Source organism: Schistocerca serialis, chromosome 2, assembly GCF_023864345.2.
Source record: "Schistocerca serialis cubense isolate TAMUIC-IGC-003099 chromosome 2, iqSchSeri2.2, whole genome shotgun sequence".
Taxonomy (NCBI): domain Eukaryota; kingdom Metazoa; phylum Arthropoda; class Insecta; order Orthoptera; family Acrididae; genus Schistocerca; species Schistocerca serialis.
This window is the reverse complement of record NC_064639.1, coordinates 828,936,278-828,956,281: the sequence shown is the minus strand read 5'-3', so window position 1 is coordinate 828,956,281 and position 20,004 is coordinate 828,936,278. Positions and strand designations below refer to the sequence as shown.

Below are 20,004 nucleotides of genomic sequence, written 5' to 3'. Positions count from 1 at the left end.
GCACCTGTGACTGGGATACACTCCTCCACCAACAGTAACTACAATGACACATATTCAACCTCTTAACAGCAAAGAAATACTGGGACTGGCGCCAAACAAGTACTTGACTGAATGCCACTCTCCATGTCAACTCCTCCAAGTACTGATCTGCCTTCCACCAACGTACTGGTAGCTGTCCTGTACTGCATTATCGCCTTCTCCATGACAACTGCCCTTCCCTGACAACCTCAGTAAGACTAACCAATTTTGCATCCCACCTCTCCATGGTCTTCTCCATTCCTGACAATCCCCACTTTATATATGAAGACAGTAACTGTTCTGGAAAGAACAGATACTGTTGATGACTGTGCAGCTTTTCCCTGAAATAAATGATGACTAACTGAAACCCTCAGCTGCCGGCAGGTGTTGTTGATATACCTCAATGTGGACAGTTGAAAATGTGTGCCCTGACCAGGACTCGAGCCCAGAATCTCCTGCTTACATGACAGACGCTCTATCCATCATATATAGTGAAAGGCTGCCCAGCCATTGACCTTCGTCTGTGCGAATGCACACATGTTGCCCAAACTCTTACGGGAATCGCCAAAGTGTGCGCAAGTAATGAGTGGATGGGCAAATGTCTATAAGGTACATTACATATGTAGACTTGTGGACAGTTGGGAATGTGAGTCTCACGGGAAGCGTGCAAGGGATAAGTCCCTGCAGTCGCGATATTCGTCTGTGCCCTCGGTGGCTCAGATGGATAGAGCGTCTGCCATGTAAGCAGAAGATCCCGGGTTCGAGTCCTGGTCGAGGCACACATTTTCAACTGTCCACATCGAGGTATATCAACAACACCTGCCGGCAGCTGAGGGTTTCAGTTAGTCATCATTTAGTCCCCATTTTGGTTACTCCCTCTTCCCCACCATTCTTGAATGCTCTGGTACCACTGTCCTGCCACTTGCCCCCAGTTCCCAGTACTTGGATCAGTTACCGTCTCAGATATAAACACCCCCATTACAGCACACAACATCCACTCATACTCCACTCCAAATGCAACACCGCCCCTGTTCACAACTTTGGCACCTAGTGCCTCCTCAATGAATCTCCCCATCCTTCCTGGTTGTCGTTGCTACCTTGTATAACGTCATTCTCCTTACCAGCTTTTATTGCAACCTGTAGAAGGCTTCCCTCATCCTGATGTTCCTTAAAGCCAACAAACCCCCTTCTGACATCTCTTCCTCTCATCTCATCTGCCTCACCTATGGGTTCAGTAAGGTCTTCGAGTCTATCCTCTCCCAACGTATTCATCATCACCTCAAGCAGCACCACCACATTCCCCATACCCAGTGTAGCTTCTGGCCCTCCTTCTCCACTGATGACGAGCTTCTTAACCTTACCAATCTTATTTCCCTCCAATGTAACTCATGTCGTTCCACATCTTTGTTTACCTCGACCTCCAGAACTCCTATGACCCTGGGTTCCTCTTTAAACTCCAGACCTACGCCCTTCCTATCAATTTCGTCCATCTCGTTGATTCCCTCTTCTTCCATCGTCCTTATTGTTCTTCTTATGTCACTAGTCACAATACAAACTCCCGTACATTTTATCCCACTGTGGGCGTGCCCTGAGGCTTCGTCCCTTTCCCTCCCCTCTATCTCCTGTATAGTGCAGATATTTCCCAACCTACTTGCCTGTTCACATCCTGCAATTTGCTGATGACAACGCCTTCCTGGCCCTCTATCCTACCCTTCAGTGGTCCCAATGCAGCCTTCAAACCCACCTCAACCAGTTCATGGCTTGGTGCAGCCATTGGCTTCTTTGCATCAACTATTCCAAGACACAGGCAATCATCACAGGACGTACCAGCCCCTACTTCTAGCTCCAAAATTTTTACCTTACTGTTTATGGTCATCCTATCCAGCTCACTCCTATCCTAATATACCTTGGCCTCACCCTCGACTGTCACCACACCAGGACTCCCGATCTCCTTACAATCCAACACAAAGCCCACAACATATTCTGCCTACTGAAACTCCTGTCCAGCTGGACATGGGAACTGCATCCTTCCACCATCCATTGCACCTACAAATCCTTGATATGTCCCATCCTTTGCTATGCCAGCATCACCTGGATTTCCACTCACCCAGACTCTATAAGGCCTCCAAATCCTAACGCCATGCACTCTGCCTCGCTTTCCATATCTACCTCCCATCCCCCTCAAGGGTTCTATATGACCTCATACCCTTCCCTCACCTTCTCCTTTCTCTCAAACACATCTGAACCCCCATACATCATCTGCAGACTTGATCCCCCTCATCCCCTGATGTCTCCTCGCTATCTCCGCATGTTGCCATGCTTTTACCATTGTGTTCCACCCTCCCTCCACCTCTACACACTCCATCTCCTTTACCAATGCAGCTTCCAGTGCCTCCACTTCCCAGATGGTGAGCTTCTCTGTGGTACCTACCCCTCCTACCACTTCTAACCGCATATTTCCCCCTTCCCTCCCCAGAGCTCCCTCTCCCCTCCTTTCCCTTCCCATGAGCGGTTTTTAATCCCTCCGATGCACCCTACCTTTCCAGCGAACCCCTTTTGAGTATTTGTGCTCACTCGTGGCTTGCTTTCCCCCTCCCACCCCGCTCATCTTTAGCCCCCTGCCATCTTACCCCATTTTTTCATCCCACACTCTCCAGCTCCCCTCCCCCACTACCCCCTCCTCTTGTTTCTCTTCACTCCTCTCGGGCCTCCTCTCCGTCAGCAGGTCACTTCTGTTTTCTTTTTCATGGTTTTAATGTTTTTCACGTGTGCCATCATTTTGGTGTGGATTTTAATACTGTGGCCTACTTTCATCTTGTGCTTATGACTCCAGTATGTTTTAAATGCTACACACATTGTCAAATGTATTTTTGTTTTTAACTGTGTCCCACAGTGTATTTTTAAGCCCCATTATCTCCACCCTTATTATGTTCTTATATTCCTCTTTTATCGCCTTATTATATGTTTTGTGTCATCTTTTTTGCTTCATGTAACATATCTTGACTGAAGAGGGACGGTTTGTGCCACTGCCAGCGCTCCCCTGCCTATAAGGGGCAGGGGAATGAAATAACAATAAAAAAATTAAAACGCCCTGTGGGACAGTGGGTTGCTGTTGTAATATTATTATTACCAACCTTATGTTTCTGGCTGGCTCTGAGCACTATGGGACTTAACATCTATGGTCATCAGTCCCCTAGAACTTGGAACTACTTAAACCTAACTAACCTAAGGACATCACACAACACCCAGTCATCACAAGGCAGAGAAAATCCTTATGTTTCTCTCAGCAGCAGCAGTTACTCGCTTGTATGTCAGTATGAGGCAAGTCCCCTATATGTCAGTGATAACTTCTTGTCCTATGATTATTTCCCATGTAGGGCTATTGGCTAGACTGGCTGGAGCAACTCTCTAGTGCCAGACTAATAGCGAAACATTCCACTCCACATCTTGCAGTTATTAACGAAACTGGATGGAGGTACTGTCTAGTGCTCGATCAGTGGCAAAACAAATTGTTTAAATGAACAATATACCACACTCCATACAAAGTAATAAAGACTTACGTCAGTCCTGTTCGACTGCTCTGTGCAGACTGAAGCTCTCTCACAAATGGAAAAGTGGAGGGGACTGGGGAGTGATGGATGGTCAACAGCACCCTCTGGTGGTGGTGGTGTTGTGAACTAGGTCAGTTGGTGTCAATAAAATTTTTCTGCATTTGTGACCGCATTGTCAGTATGTAAAACTACTGATGTTTCAGTCACTGTTGCAAGTGACCTTCCTCAGAGTGTTTTTGTTAAACATAATCACCTTGAACAAGGTCGCTTGCAACAGTGACCGAAACGTCAGTAGTTTTACATACTGACAATGCAGTCATACTCGCAGTAAAATTTTATTGACCATGACAGTGGCGTCAGAAGTCTACATTTATAGGTCAGTTGGTCTCCAGACCTCAAGGTCAACACACAAAGTTTCATAATGCCATCAATAAATTTGAATTTCCCACCATTTTTTAAATTTCCTTCCAAAATTTCAATTTTTCATCATTTCCAGGGGAGGAGAGACGGAAGGGGATGGGGGGTGGGGGTGGAGTGGGGTGCTGGTGAAGAGGGGAGGGGAGGGGGAAAGGACCCACCTGGTGGCTGGGGAAGACCCCCCCCCCCACTTATAATATCAGAGAGTAATTGTTGGAATCTATAAACTTATACAGATATCTGGGTGTAACATTTAGTGTGGACATGAAATGGAACGATCACATTGTCTCAGTCATGGGTAAAGCAGGTAGTAGCCTTCCAATTATTGCTAGAATACTGTGGAAATGCAATCAACCTACAAAAGACATTGCTTTATAAATATCTGGGTGTAACATTTAGTGTGAACATGAAATGTAACGATCACATTGTCTCAGTCATGGGTAAAGCAGGTAGTAGGCTTCCAATTATTGCTAGAATACTGTGGAAATGCAATAAACCTACAAAAGACATTGATTACAGTTTCCTCGTGCAACCCATCCTAGAATATTGCTCAAAGATGTTGGACCCATACCAGATAAGATTAACAGCTGATACTGTACGTATATGAAGAAGGGCAGTCCGAATGGTCACAGGCTTGTTTGATCTGTGGGAGAGTGTCACTGAGATGATGAAGAAACTGGCAGGTTCTTGGGGATAGAAGGACAGTATCTCGAAAAAGTCTGCTAAAAATGTTTCAAGAACCGGCTTTAAATGATGACTCTAGGACTACGGTACAACTCACTAAGTATCGGTCAGATATGGCTTGTGATGGCAAGATTACAGCACGCAGAGAGGCGTTCAACCATTCTTCCCACGCTTCGTATTTGAACGGAAAAGGAGAAAGCTCTGATAACTGGTACAGTGGGACATAACCTCTACCACGCCCTTCACAGTGGTTCTTAGGTAATATATGTACATGTTGTTGTAGATGTAGATGTAGAGAGAGCTGTAGAACTTATGCTTTCGGTTACGAAAAGGAAAACTTCACAGAAAATGGATGTAGTGTCGGGGTGAATGAGCACCCCATACACGCGGAATACATAGGCTCTTTTGGCATCTTATTTACCATCGAAGCCTTCAGCCCACTGTCTGAACATTGCGCTCAATGAATTTCAATTGGACTGTGATAAATATGGCAATAATTATTTTTGATCAGGCAGTTTGAGCTATTGGAGGAAGTGTTATACAAGGGTATACCCCTACTCTCCCCTCCCCACCCACCCGCCCATTGAACAAAGGAAATTATTATCTCTGAAAACAAACTTGCACCCTGTCGCGCCACACAGGCAGACAGACGTATTAACTCAGTATCAGCCTGAAGAAAACCAGAATGAGTATAATTTTCACTCTAAGGGCACACTTGGAAGGGTGCCTGACGGGACTACCAGTTTCGATAAAATTCAATCGGGCTTGGTCGCTACCCACAGCTTTCTTGGCACAGTCAACCTAATCACAGTTACCTAGCCGCCGACAGTGTGTGCAGTGCATCTATGTGCCCATAAACTAAACTATATCATTGTTTTCAAGTACTGGGAAGTGGATGTCCTCTGAATATGATCATCATCACAGGGCAGCGTTAACTTGGAAACAATATCAGTTTACTAGCACACAGTATTGAAAAGTAACAGAGGGGGCAGAAACAATAACGATTGAAAGTCATACACATTCTTCCGACTTCTATCGAAATACACTACTGGCCATTAAAATTGCTACACCACGAAGATGACGCGCTACAGGCACGACATTTAACCGCCAGGAAGAAGATGCTGTGATATGCAAATGATTAGCTTTTCAGAGCATTCACACAAGGTTGGTGCCGGTGGCTACACCTACAACGTGCTGACATGAGGAAAGTTTCCAACCGATTTCTCATACACAAACAGCAGCTGACCGGCGTTGCCAGGTGAAACGTTGTTGTGATGCCTCGTATAAGAAGGAGAAATGTGTACCATCACTTTCCGACTTTGGTAAAGGTCGGATTGTGGTCTATCGCGATTGCGGTTTATTTCGCGACATTGATGCTCGCGTTGGTCGAGATCCAATGACTGTTAGCAGAATATGGAATCGGTGGGTTCAGGAGGGTAATAGGGAACGCTGTGCTGGATCGCAACGGCCTCGTATCACTAGCACTTGAGATGACAGACATCTTATGCGCATGGCTGTAACAGATCGTGCAGCCACGTCTTGATCCCTGAGTCAACAGATGGGGACGTTTGCAAGACAACAACTATCTGCACGAACAGTTCGACGACGTTTGCAGCAGCATGGACTATCAGCTCGGAGACCATGGCTCCGGTTACCCTTGACGCTGTATCACAGACGGGAGCGCCTGCGATGGTGTACTCAACGACGAACCTGGGTGCAACGTCATTTTTTTGGATGAATCAAAGTTCTGTTCACAGCATCATGATGGTCGCATCCGTGTTTGACAACATCGCGGTGAACGCACATTGGAAGCTTGTATTCGTTATCGCCATACTGGCGTATCACCCGGCGTGATGGTATGGGGTGCCATTGGTTACACGTCTCGGTCACCTCTTGTTCGCATTGACGGCACTTTGAAGAATGGAAGTTACACTTCAGGTGTGTTACGACCCGTGGCTCTACCCGTCATTCGATCCCTACGAAACTCTTCATTACAGCAGGATAATGCACTACCGCATGTTGCAGGTCCTCTACGGACCTTTCTGGATACAGAAAATGTTCGACTGCTGCCCTGGCCAGCACATTCTCCAGATCTCTCACCAATTGAAAACGTCTGATCAATGGTGGCCGAGCAACTGCCTCGCCACAATACGCCAGTCACTATTCTTGATGAACTGTGGTATCGTGTTGAAGTTACATGGGCAGCTGTACCTGTACACGCCATCCAAGCTCTGTTTGACTCAATGCCCAGGCGTATCAAGGCCGTTATTACGGCCAGAGGTGGTTGTTCTGGGTACTGATTTCTCAGGATCTATGCACCCAAACTGCGTGAAAATGTAATCACATGTCAGTTCTAGTACAATATATTTGTCCAATGATTTCCCGTATATCATCTGCATTTCTTCTTAGTGTAGTAATTTTAATGGCCAGTAGTGTAGCTACTCCCCTCTGCTACGACGCCGAGAGCCTTTGTAGAACAAATATTTGTCAATAATGAATATAGAAAATAGAAGAGGCCGTACCTGGAGCCACATACCGTGGAATCTTCAAAGTAGTTCTTCTTACATCACTTCAAAATGGAACTGATAACGTCAGATGGATGTGCGAGCTATTTCGCTATGTTTTCTCTCATCTAAGCAGCCTGTGTCAAAACTACACAGTCCAATCACATTACTGTGACCCTATTAAAAGACCGAGTAATAGGCGGCAGGGAGAGAGTCAATGAAGGTACCGACAGAGATTTGGGGCGATGCCGCAGTTCTGTGGCCAGCCGCGTAGTTTCATGATTGAGGATCTGTGGCGCGAACTGTAGAGCGAGGTAGTCCAGGGAGTTTGGTGGCTAGGGGAGTACAGTACACTCATGCTGGTACTCTTCGACCCATGCAATTATATTGCACACCTTGCGTTGTCCTGCTGGAAGATGCCATCATCCCGATGAAAAACAGACACCATGCAGGCGTGGACAAGGTCCCCAGATGCATATCAGTGTGTGCCCTCCAGAAGGCTTACAACATTCCCCAGACCATAACACTCCCTCTCCTCCCGGCCTGGACCCTCCCGACAATTGTCGCAGGGTGTTTGCTTTCAGACGTTTCATACCGTACACGCCAACAGCCATCATAATACGCGATTCATCTGAAAATGCCACCTGTCGCCACTCAGTGGAGCTGCATTTGTGGTATTGGCGTGCAAATTCTAGCTTTCGTCGCCGACGAGCAGCAGTCAGCGTGGACGCATGAACCACATGCCTGCTTCGGAGGCCCATAAGCAACAGCAATCTCTGATTGGTCTTTGAGGAGGCACTGTCGGTAGCCCCTTGGTTCGTCTGGACGGTAAGTTGCAGGTCTATACGCCGGTACACATCTCCACAGCTATCGTTTACCGCTGTTATCCATCGCCCATGGTGCATCACAGTTGCCTCAACGCCGGTGGTGGGTAGCGCTATTTTGACATGCTCGCTATACTTTAACCATGGCCGACCCCGAACAGTTGAAAAACTTTCGTTTCGGAAATGCTTTCACCCCTGTCCCGAAAGCCAATGAGCATGTCGTTTAGGATGACGGCCTCCCCCCCCCCCCCCCCGGAGACACGGTTTATATACACTTCTAGTAGTGCTGCCACCTGATAGCACGTTTACAACGAACACAGGCGGTGGTCACATTAGTGTGGCTGGACCACGCATTAAGTGTTGCTCTGAGCTAAAGAGGTTTGCACAGGAGAGGAATTCGTGTCGGGCCCCATTAAACCAGAGGATTGATGACAAAGAAAAAGGGTACACTCACAAGGGAGGGGTATTAGTGGAGGGGCGAGACAAATACATGGTTTCTGAAACAGGGCAGCAGCTTTTTCGTAAGTTGTATGGGCAACAGTCCGGACGATTGACTAACGTTAGCATCAGCCAACTTGACGTTGCTACGTTGGCACTGCGAACGGCTGAAAGCAAGTGGATATTACAGCTGTTACATTTTCGAGACCATGCCGCTCTACTGTGTAGCTTGGTGATGTTGGCGTCTTCTCGGATAAAATATTTTTGAGGTTAAATAGTCCCCCATTCGGATCTGCGGGTTGGAGATTCTCTCTCTGTACTTAAATCTCAGCCATCTCAGGATTGCGAACATCTTATTTCACCTTACATCGCCCAATACTTTCCCAATACTTTCCCTTAAATGGTATGTAAATTGTAACGTCCCACTTGTATGCTCAACACAACGCCGTCCGGCAACTGTCTGACACAAAAAAATGGCTCCGAGCACTATGGGACTTAACATCTGAGGTCATCAGTCCCATAGACTTAGAACTACTTAAACCTAGCTAACCTAAGGACATCCCACACATCTATGCCCGAGGCAGGATTCGAACCTGCAACCGTAGCAGCAGCGCGGTTCCGAACTGAAGCGCCTAGAACCGCTCGGCCACAGCGGCCGACACTGTCTGACACAGTTCTTCGGTTTAACGATTCGAAAGCTGTGTTTGTAACTACCTAGTGGCTCTGTTTTTAAATCAAGAAACACAAATGAATCAAACGCCGTTACTGGAACTGTCAGAAGTTCTGTCAAAAAGAAAAGATATACAATATCAAGTAACAGCAATTGTTCATTTTGCATGGTTTCTGTACGATTTAAGCAACAAGTTCTCAGTATCTTAACCATTTTCACTGACAGTTCAGCACAACTGCCTTCCGTAGTTGTGAACAGACTGAAGGATTCCGTTCCACGATTTCGCGCCGCCGAATGCTCCTTATAGTTTTATTTGGAATCAGTGTTAACATTGAGACTCTGTGAACAAACTTCTGTTTGCACGTGGGTTTTACTTCATTTGCCATATACCTATATTTAGTCATCAGCAAATGGTTCGCGAACTGTATGTCTTGTGACAGCAAAGTCTATGAGCTTTGTTGATCATTAATATAACAGGTCGACTTCAACTATTGTTTACAATTTTTTTTTCTTCGGTGCCCCATTACTTCTCAATTTTCTTATTAACGTACCTGATACTGTACATCTCAGGACATAAGCTGCAATCGTAATCAGTGAAGGAACTGAGACTGTATTAAGCAAATAGCTAAATTATTGGGCACATAGTATAGCGGAAGTAACTGAAAATTAGAGGAAGGATATGTCTATGAACATAGAGCTAGTGTACAGTGATAAATTAAAATTTATTGTAATAAATATGGTCAGATTTAGTTTCAAGGTACTAAATTGGAAATTTGTGGTAAGGTCTTATGGGATCAAACTGCTGAGGTAATCGGTCCCTAAGCTTACTCACTACTTAATCTAACTTAAACGAACTTACGCTAAGGACAACACACACACGCACACACACACACACACACACACACACACACACACACACACCCATGCCCGAGGGAGGACTCGAACCTCCAACGGGGCTAGAACTACGTGGACCGTGACAAGGCGCCCCAGACCACGCGGCTACCCCGCGTGGCTTTCAAGGTACTAAATGATACGTATACCAGCAAAAAATAAACGAAATTGAAGGGTTTCTCTCTGCAACACGAATACCTCTTTGTCCCTTGCGTCTACCTCATCAGAAGTATAATTGCGGCCAGTAAAAAATCTGGGATTTCACCGATCGGCAGCTCACTTGAATATAACAGAAATCTGGAGACGAACAGAACCCATCAGGAATGTTATTTCTCCAGAAAGACATTCGAAACCTCATTGACACCTAGAAGTCATACTCTTATGACAGCTTTCGGTCGCTTCATCAAAATAATACTGATTTTAGATGAGTAATTATGTGGTACTGCTCTGAGGGTGTAATCGCATCTTTTCATTGCTATGATTCTTATATACTGACGTAAAAAAGTCGCAACACCCAAAAATAATTAACGTAGAGTAATGAAATTTCGGGAATACGTTTATCTAGATTTCGGATTTAAATGACTGGTATCGGAGGAACACAGGTTAATGTAAGCGCGAGATAAGCCACTCCAGTTGTGAAATACTGGTATGTTTATACCCGGTGTAATCACCAAACTGTTGAATGCAAACATGCAACCGTGCAATCATTGTGTTGTACAGGTGCCAGATGTCAGTTTGTGGGATGAAGTTTCATGCCTGTTGCATTTGGTCGGCCAACACAGGGACAGTAAATGCTGGTTGTGAATGATGCTGTGGTTGTCGTCAGAGGATGTCCGCTATGTGCTAGACTGGAGACAGATCTGATGATGGAGCAGGACATGGCAACATGTCGACACTCTGTAGAGCATTTTGGGTTACAACGGTGGTATGTGGGCGAGAGTTATGCTGTTGGAAAAGGATCATGGAATGCTTTAGATGAATGGCAGTACAACAGAGCGAATCACCAGATTGACGTACAAATTTGTAGTCAGGGTACGTGGGATAATCACGAGCTTGCTCCTACTGTTTTACGAAATCGCACCCCAGACCATATCTCCAGGTGTAGGTCCAGTGTGTCTAACGCGCATACAGGTTGGTTGCAGGGCCTCAACTGACGTCGTCCTAACCAACATACGGCCATCACCGTCACCGTGGCCGAAACAGCTTTCATCAGAAAACACAACAGACCTCTACCCTGCCATCCAGCGAGCTCTCAATTGACACCACTAAAATCGCAAATTGCGGTGATTTGGAGTCAGTGGAACACGCACTACAAGACGTGTGCCTCGGAGCTGTCCTGGAAGCAGTCGATTTGTAACAGTTCGTTGTGTCACTGTGGTGCCAACTGCTGCTCAAATTGCTGCTGCAGATGCAGTACAATGCGCCACAGCCGTACACCGAACACGATGGCCTTCCCTCTCGGTGACCGTCCGGAGCTCTGTCTTCTTGCGACTGTACAGTCCTGTGGCCACTGCTGGCAGCAGTCATGTACAGTGGCTACATTCCTGTCAAGTCTTTCTGCAGTATCGCAGAAGGAACATCCAGCTTCTCGAAGCCCTATTACAAGACCTCGTTCAAACTCAGTGTGGTGTTGATAATGGCGTCTTTGTCGCCTTAAATGCCTTCTTGACTAACATCAACTCACCACGTCCAGTTTCAAAGGTATCTAACGCTCACGACCGTTACCGCACGTATTGACCGTTACAGTGTGTATTTAAAGCAAGCCTAGTTTGCATCCTCATAGTGGCACTACTAGCACCACATTTATGCGACTGGCACGAAATTTGAATAAACATCATCTTTCAGATGCAGAAACGCGTTTATCAACTTTCGTTTGTGTCGCACAACTCCTTCTTGGTGCTGCGATTTTTTCCGTCAGTGTATTAACTAAATTACAACCACTTATTATGATTTCTTCATAACATTGAATGAAAAAGAAGGATGATATCATGGTACTTCCTTTTCTATAGTTGTAATAAGAAATACATTTTTCACGCGCTTTGAATTCTAGAACGAAATGAACAATTGATACTGCAGTATGTGATGGTCAAACTCAGTACTTATTGCTTATTTATTAACTCACGCAACAATAGTGCAATCAAAGATAACGTCCTAGTTTTATTGGCTCTGAGCACTATGGGACTTAACATCTATGGTCATCAGTCCCCTAGAACTTAGAACTACTTAAACCTAACCAACCTAAGGACGTCACACAACACCCACTCTTCACACCTAGTTTAATTACTGTTTACTTGCTCCACGAATCTGTTTGACAGGAGGAGAGCAAAAATGTCCCTCTTTATATTGCTTCAGTGTGGCATTAACGCACATTGAAGGTTGCAGCTCCAGGAATAAGGGAGACACATTGACGATTCACTAAGAGTCTGCAGCACGCCGAACATTTCATGCCATTCCCCCTTACTTCACTTACAATGGAGTTGAGTAGCCGCGTTTGTAATGACGACTGTAGGTGTCATATTGCTCAGCTGTTACGGGCAAGGCAGCTATATCTCTGCCGTGGGCAATGAGCGGAGTTTCAGGTCTACTTATAATTACTTTAAGAATGCAGTTAGTGAATTCAGTAAACTGATCTCCCCGTCTCTTTTCAAAAAATTAGGCCATTCGATTATATTTCTGGAATTTTTTCCAATCTTCTTCATTCTGTTCAGGTATTTCGACGTCATGCAATTGAAACACAAAACAAGTTTTGTTTTTAATGTGCCATCGACGAATAAAGCATTAGAGACCAATAACAACCCTTAATTTGACAAAGGTGAGAAAGGAAATCAGTTATTTTCAAAGGAAACATCCCGGCATTCGCCTTATTCGGCTTAAGGGAACCACAGAAGACCTAACTGTGGATGATTGTAAAGAGAAATGAAACCAAATTCCTTTCACATTCGAGTCCATTGTTTTAGCTCTACACTCACTTCACTCGATGTGAGACATCTAAAGTTAAGTACTCTTCTCAAACTTCCGCTACTTCGTTGTGATCTTCGGCCATCGGTGATACTTCTCAGTGGGATTTGGTCGACTACCTACCTTCAGCTGGACGCTCCCTAATCTGGATGCAACTAGCACACCGAGCAGTGTTCTAAAGCAGAAAAGTTCTGTAAGGCAGACCAAAATGCTATACAGCAAACTGGTTGCGTCGTTATGGCGACCATCACTTCTGGCTCACGAACGTGATGCACTAACTTTTGTTTTATTGATGCACAACCGGTTTCGCGACCTAAAGCCGCACCATCTGTTGCAACAGTGTTGAAAGCTGATAGGTGTACTCATCGCTCCTAGTCGAGACACATTATTCGTAAAAACTGCTGGTGGCTTGATCATGTAGTTATAGATCCTTGTTTTAAAATTTGTCCCCATCAGTGTGACGACAGGGCGACCGATGTTGGGAAGAGTCGCTCGTGGGAGCCGCTTCTACAGTTGTACTGTGAGAACAGTCATTTGATATTATTATATGTACAGTTGTTATATCCCTTGGCGATCAGCTCGTATAGAGCGCTGCTGTGTGAGACTGGGAGATGAATAAAAAAATGGTTCATATGGCTCTAAGCACTGTGGGACTTAACATCTGAGCTCATCAGTCCCCTAGTCTTAGAACTACTTAGACCCAACTAAGGACCTCGCACACATCCACGCCCGAGGCAGGATTCGGACCTGCGACCGTAGCAGCAGTGCGGTTACAGACTGAAGCGCCTAGAACCGCTCGACCACAACGGCCAGCAGATGAATCAAAATCTGTGTTGCATCCGCGAGATAGATAAACGATCGTGTCATGGTATACCGGTTGCCTCAGTGTGATTTTTAGGCGTTTTCTCATGCTCATTTAGCAAATGCTGGTCCGGTCCCCAAAGTCGGCCGGAGAGGGAACAAAATACGATAGCATAACCTACACGATTCACAGACTGATGGCGCACTCGACTTCCTTTCCTTAGGCTACGTTGACGAGTGTGATGTGGACTTCGGCACAGCGTTCGATAATACAATAAAATTTGCCAAATCCTGAAAAAGCGAACCTCGTATTAAACAGAATAAGCGGTAGATTAGAGGGACTGTGATGTGTTGAAGTTACTGGTACAAGAGCTAAACGCTTCGACACTGAGGCATGTCGTCCAGTGCGATGAAATAATCTGACTGCACCTGCATGAGGATGCATTTACAAGTGCACAGTCTGTCGCACATAGAAAGATGTGGAGGTTTGAATGCCTACATAAAAACATATCACCTTATACACAGAGGAGCTGTCTGCTGTAGTGAAAACATACGTGATTTGCTTTTTCTTCACATTAGGAAGATTTTTGTGATTCTCTCATCAATTCAAGGAAACCATTGTATTTCACGCTCAGCCACGAGTGAGTATATGTAAAATTACACGTCATATCTGTATCATGACGGCTGTGCTAGCGTTACGAGATCCGAACACGTGTTAATTGATATCAAGCTTCTATCTCAAAGAGTTGTGAAGTAGTGAGAGCTCCATTTGTTCTGGTTTCTTACGGCGCCCACAGCAAAGCATTCACCTGCCTCCATTACTGGCTGATAAATCTGGTAGGCACGTGGCCGATACGGCGGGCCAAAGTACTCCACAAATCTCGCCCACGCTTCCCACGTATAGCGTAATTGATCTTCCATCGCAAAGTGGTAACAAGTGCGCGGCAATCTTCTCTCATGCTGTAGCACCGTATCTAAGTAACGCATTTCGAAATAAAGTAGTTATGGTACATCGATCGGTTTACAAAAAATATGGTAGATCTCACAATACGAACTTCACAGGTTAGATCCGAAATACTTTTACAAACATTGGGACTACATTCTTAGCTCCAAACAAGAAAATAAGTCCTCGTGATCTCATTTCTCTAAATCCATTTTTGGTTATTTATTAAAGTTTACATCATTCGCCTTTCCAGATAAAATTCAGGAACTGAAAATTATAACCAGTAATTAAAATTCATTTCGTTAGATAACAGGGCCCTGGGATCAATACAAGTTCGAATCCATTCTCCATTCCGCCTCATATCACCTTAATGAACATTACTGTATAATTGGTATGACTAGAAACAAGCTTTTATGAAATGAAGAATCATGTAGGAAAAACTTTTTGTCGAATGATTTTGTGTTAGTAATTGATGTTATATGCTACCGTACGCTCCAATTATTCACAAAAGTAGTGTGTATGAGTTAAAGCTTTGAGAGTCAATGTATCTACATCTACATATACATGACTATTCTGCAATTCACACTCACGTGCCTGGCAGAGGATTCATAGAGCCATCTTCACAACAGTGCGTGGGTAAAACGAACACTTAAATTTTATTGCTATAGTTGCTTCTTTCCCTGTAGACTGGAGCCAATAAAATGTTTTAGCATTCAGAAGAGAAAGCTGTTGACTGTAATTTCATTAAGATATCTCGCCACAACGAAAAAGGCCTTTTTATAGTGATTCCCACAGCAATTCGCGTATTATACCCGTGACCGTCTTTTCCCTATTTCACGATAATACAAAATGAGCAGGATTCCTGTGGACTTTTTCGATGTACTCCGTCAATCCTATCGCATAAGGATCCCACACTGCACAGCAATACTCGAGCAGAGGGTGGTCAGGTGTAGTATATACAGTCTCTTTAGCCGACTTGTTGCATCTTCTATTTGTTCTTCCAACAAAACAGTTTTTGGTTTGCCTTCTCCTCAACATTACCTATGTGACCGTTCCAATTTATTTTGTTTGTAGTTTTAATTTCTAGGTATTTAGCTAATTGGCGGTCTTTAGATTTGTGTGAGTGTAATCGAAATTTAACGGATTCCTTTTAAGTCTCGTGTAGACGACCTCACTTTTCGTTGTTTTGAGTCAAATGGTTCAAATGGCTCTGAGCACTATGGGACTTAACGTCTGAGGTCATCAGTCCCCTAAAACTCAGAACTACTTAAACCTAACTAACCTAAGGTCATCACACAGATCCATACCCGAGGCAGGATTCGAACCTGCGACCGTAGCGGTTGCACGGTTCCAGATTGTAGCGCCTAGAACCACTCGGCCACCCTGGCCGGTTGTTTTGAGTCAATTGTCACTTTTTGCACCATAGAGATATCGAATCTAAGTCATTTTGCAGTTTATTTTCGTCTTCTGTTGACGTTACTAGACGGTAAATGACGGCGTAATCTGCAAATCATCTAAGAGAGCTGCTCAGACTGTCCGCTAAATCGTTTACCAAAGTAGCTGCAGCAGAGAGCCTATAACACTTACTTGAGGAACTTTGGTTTAACTCGATGACTTTCTGTCGATTACTACGATCCGTAACCCTTCTGACAGGAAATGAAGAATCCAGTCGCACGACTGAGACGATACTTCACAGATGCGCAATTTGGTTAGAAGCCGCTTGAGGGGAACTGTATCAAAAGCCTTCTGGGAAGCTAAAAATATGGAACTAATTTGCTAATTCGAGCTCCCTTGTGCGTAGCGCTCATTACTTCGTGAGAACAAAGAGCTAGTTGTGTTGCAGAAGACCGGTATTTTCTGAATTTATTCTCCGTGTCAACAGGCCTCTTTCTTCGAGGTAATTCATAATGTTCGAACGTAATATATATTCCAAAATCCTACTGAAAATTAACGTCAGCGTTATGGATCTGTAATTAATCGGATTACACATACCAGTATTTCCTTTCTTGAGTATTGGTGTGACCTGTGGAAGTTTCTGTCTTTAGTTACGAATCCTTCGTCCAGCGATCGGCTATACCTATTTGATTGCTACGTATGGAGATATTGTGTATACATACACTGAAAAAAAAAAACAACTGGCATACAATCTGATTTAAGATTTATTATGTGATCGGTATACAATCCAATTTAAGCTGCTTCACTACACCGATGTCATCTATTTGTAAGTTAATCGTCTTGGCAGCCGTTCTTGATTCGAATTCTGGAATATTTACTTCGTCTTCTCTGGGGAAAAGAATTCGGTAAACTGTGTTCATCACCTCCTGTTTAGTGACATTCTCATCGGTAATATTATCATTGGTATCATGCGGTGAAGATATTGAGTTTCTTGTACAGCTGGTGTACTTTACATATGACGACCCTCCTTGTAGATATTCTGCCAGATTTCGGGGCAGACTTTCGTTGTGGAAGCTATTAAAAGCACCATGCACTGAACTCCGTGCTGATTTTCGAGATTCAGTGAAACACAGCCAATCTTGTAGATTTTTCGTTCTCTTTAATTTGGCATGCTTTTTCCTTGCTTTTGCAACAGTATTCTGACCAGTCTTGCGTACGATCTTTTATTAATTTATTTAGTAATATATCTCTCAACTGCCACAGACACTATTTCTTTCGTGCCTGGTTTCGATCCCCGGCCGGCTCAGAGATTTTCTCCGGTCGGGGTCTGACTGTTGTGTTGTCCTCATCATCGTTTCGTCATTATCGGCACACAAGTCGCCTAATATGGCGTCAACTGAAACCACTTGCAACTCAGCGGCCGAACTTCCCCAGGTGGAGACTCCCAGCCGTGAATGCCATACGATCATATCAAAATTTCTTTGAATTTAAGCCACATCTGGTCTAAACTTACATTGTTAATTTGCAAGGTCTCTTAGGAAGACGTCAACGGAATTTTTATCTGCTTCTTTTTTAAATATGGCACATTTCATTGCAGGGGAGAGGTTGACAAGGAGTTTTTGCTTGTCGAAGCTTCTAGAACATCGTCACGAAGATACTGCCGTTGAATCCTTAGTTCACGGCGCACACCCGTTTGTAACGTATCGTGTCCGGGCCAAGTGCTGGTCGCTAGTGTGAACGGCAGCGCTGGTTACCCGATTTGTCCTGGACTGGGGCTGTTGTTCTGCCTGGAGACAAAGGGCGGAGTTCTCCTAAGCCGGCTAAAATGAGATGGTGTAGGCCGACACGGCTGCTTTAAATGCGAGAGGTTCCCACTTGATGTCTGGAGTTTCTTAATACTCTTTGGGAGTGAACAATTAAGTGTCATCAAGCAGTATCACGTTACTGCAGTACTTTGAGTGTTAACAGGAACTGGCCAATCGAAGTGACTACATTCTGCTCTGGAGGCAGGTTGGTCCAGACACCTGCAGGTTAAAATATATTGTCGAGTCACATTAATGTGACCACCTGTGAAAACCACCTTCTGCAGCACGAGACGGGCAGGAGGAAAGGAAAGCCAATGAAGCTTTGGAAGGTACCGACAGCGAAGTGGAGTCTACATCTACATTTATACTCCGCAAGCCACCCAACGGTGTGTGGCGGAGGGCACTTTACGTGCCACTGTCATTACCTCCCTTTTCTGTTCTAGTCGCGTATGGTTCGCGGGAAGAACGACTGCCGGAAAGCCTCCGTGCGCGCTCGAATCTCTCTAATTTTGCATTCGTGATCTCCTCGGGAGGTATAAGTAGGGGGAAGCAATATATTCGATACCTCATCCAGAAACGCACCCTCTCGAAACCTGGACAGCAAGCTACACCGCGATGCAGAGCGCCTCTCTTGCAGAGACTGTCACTTGAGCTTGCTAAACATCTCCGTAACGCTATCACGCTTACCAAATAACTCTGTGACGAAACGCGCCGCTCTTCGTTGGATCTTTCCTAGCTCTTGCGTCAACCCGACCTGGTACGGATCCCACACTGATGAGCAATACTCAAGTATAGGTCGAACGAGTGGTTTGTAAGCCACCTCCTTTGTTGATGGACTACATTTTCTAAGGACTCTCCCAACGAATCTCAACCTGGTACCCGCCTTACCAATAATTAATTTTCTATGATCATTCCACTTCGAATCGTTCCGCACGCACACTCCCAGATATTTTACAGAAGTAACTGCTACCAGTGTTTGTTCCGCTATCGTATAATCATACAATAAAGGATCCTTCTTTCTATGTATTCGCAATATATTACATTTGTCTATGTTAAGGGTCAGTTGCCACCCCCTGCACCAAGTGCCTATCCGCTGCAGAGCTTCCTGAATTTCGCTGCAATTTTCTAATGATGCAACTTCTCTGTATACTACAGCATCATCCGCAAAAATCAGCATGGAACTTCCGACACTATCTACTAGGTCATTTATATATATTGTGAAAACCAATGGCCCCATAACACTCCCCTGTGGCACGCCCTGAGTCATGCCGACTCCAGTACCATGGCCAGCCACACTACCGTTCTCGGTTGAGAAACATGATGCGAATAACCTGATCGAGGTGGAACATCACATTCTCGAATGGCCTTCAGCCAGGGGGAGCTTGGTGGCCAGGGGAGTACGGTAAACTAATATTGGCGCTCTTCGAATATCGTACATACATTGCTAGCATTGTTGCATTGTTCTGCTGTAAGATGCCATCGTGTCGAAGAAAAGCAAACTGCATGTAGGTGTGGTTATGCTACTCCAGGATAGACGCATGCTTGTGTTCATCCATTGTGCCTTCCAGAATGACGAGATCACCTAAGGAATGCCGCGAAAACATTCCGTAGACCAAAACGTTCCCTCATCCGGCCTGGACTGTTCCGACGTTTGCTGCAGGGTGTTTGCTGTGCCCATACGCACCAACGTTCACTGAACGGACGTTGAGGAGACACTGTTGGTAGCCCCGTGGTTCACCTAGTTGGTCAGTTGCTCATCAGTTGTGAGTCTGTTCGCCCGTACACATCTTCGGTGGCGTTGTTCATCCCTGTAATCTACTGCCCGTGTGCGCCACAGTTGCCTCGATGCCGGTTTTGCACAGCCTCAGATAAATCGCCCCGTTTACTCACTACCACAAAGACTGCACTGTTATCCGCATCCCCCCCCGACGAGCTTTATGTACCTTCCAGCACCAATGCTGCCACCTGCCGTCTGTGAATAACTATCGCACGTTGACGTCGAACGTAAGTGACTATCTCATTAACGTGACCAAACCGTCTATTGATAATATTCGCAAGACTTTATACTCTATTCAACACTTTGGAATTATTGTTTCTTCAAAGGA

General features: G+C 45.0%; 1 non-coding gene across 1 annotated transcript; it reads left to right on the top strand.

Moving 5' to 3' along the window:
- The first annotated feature begins 722 nt into the window (after positions 1-722).
- On the top strand, positions 723-797 carry Trnat-ugu (transfer RNA threonine (anticodon UGU)). The gene has a single exon. It is a non-coding gene; the product is annotated as a tRNA-Thr (tRNA).
- The last annotated feature ends 19,207 nt before the right edge of the window (positions 798-20,004 follow it).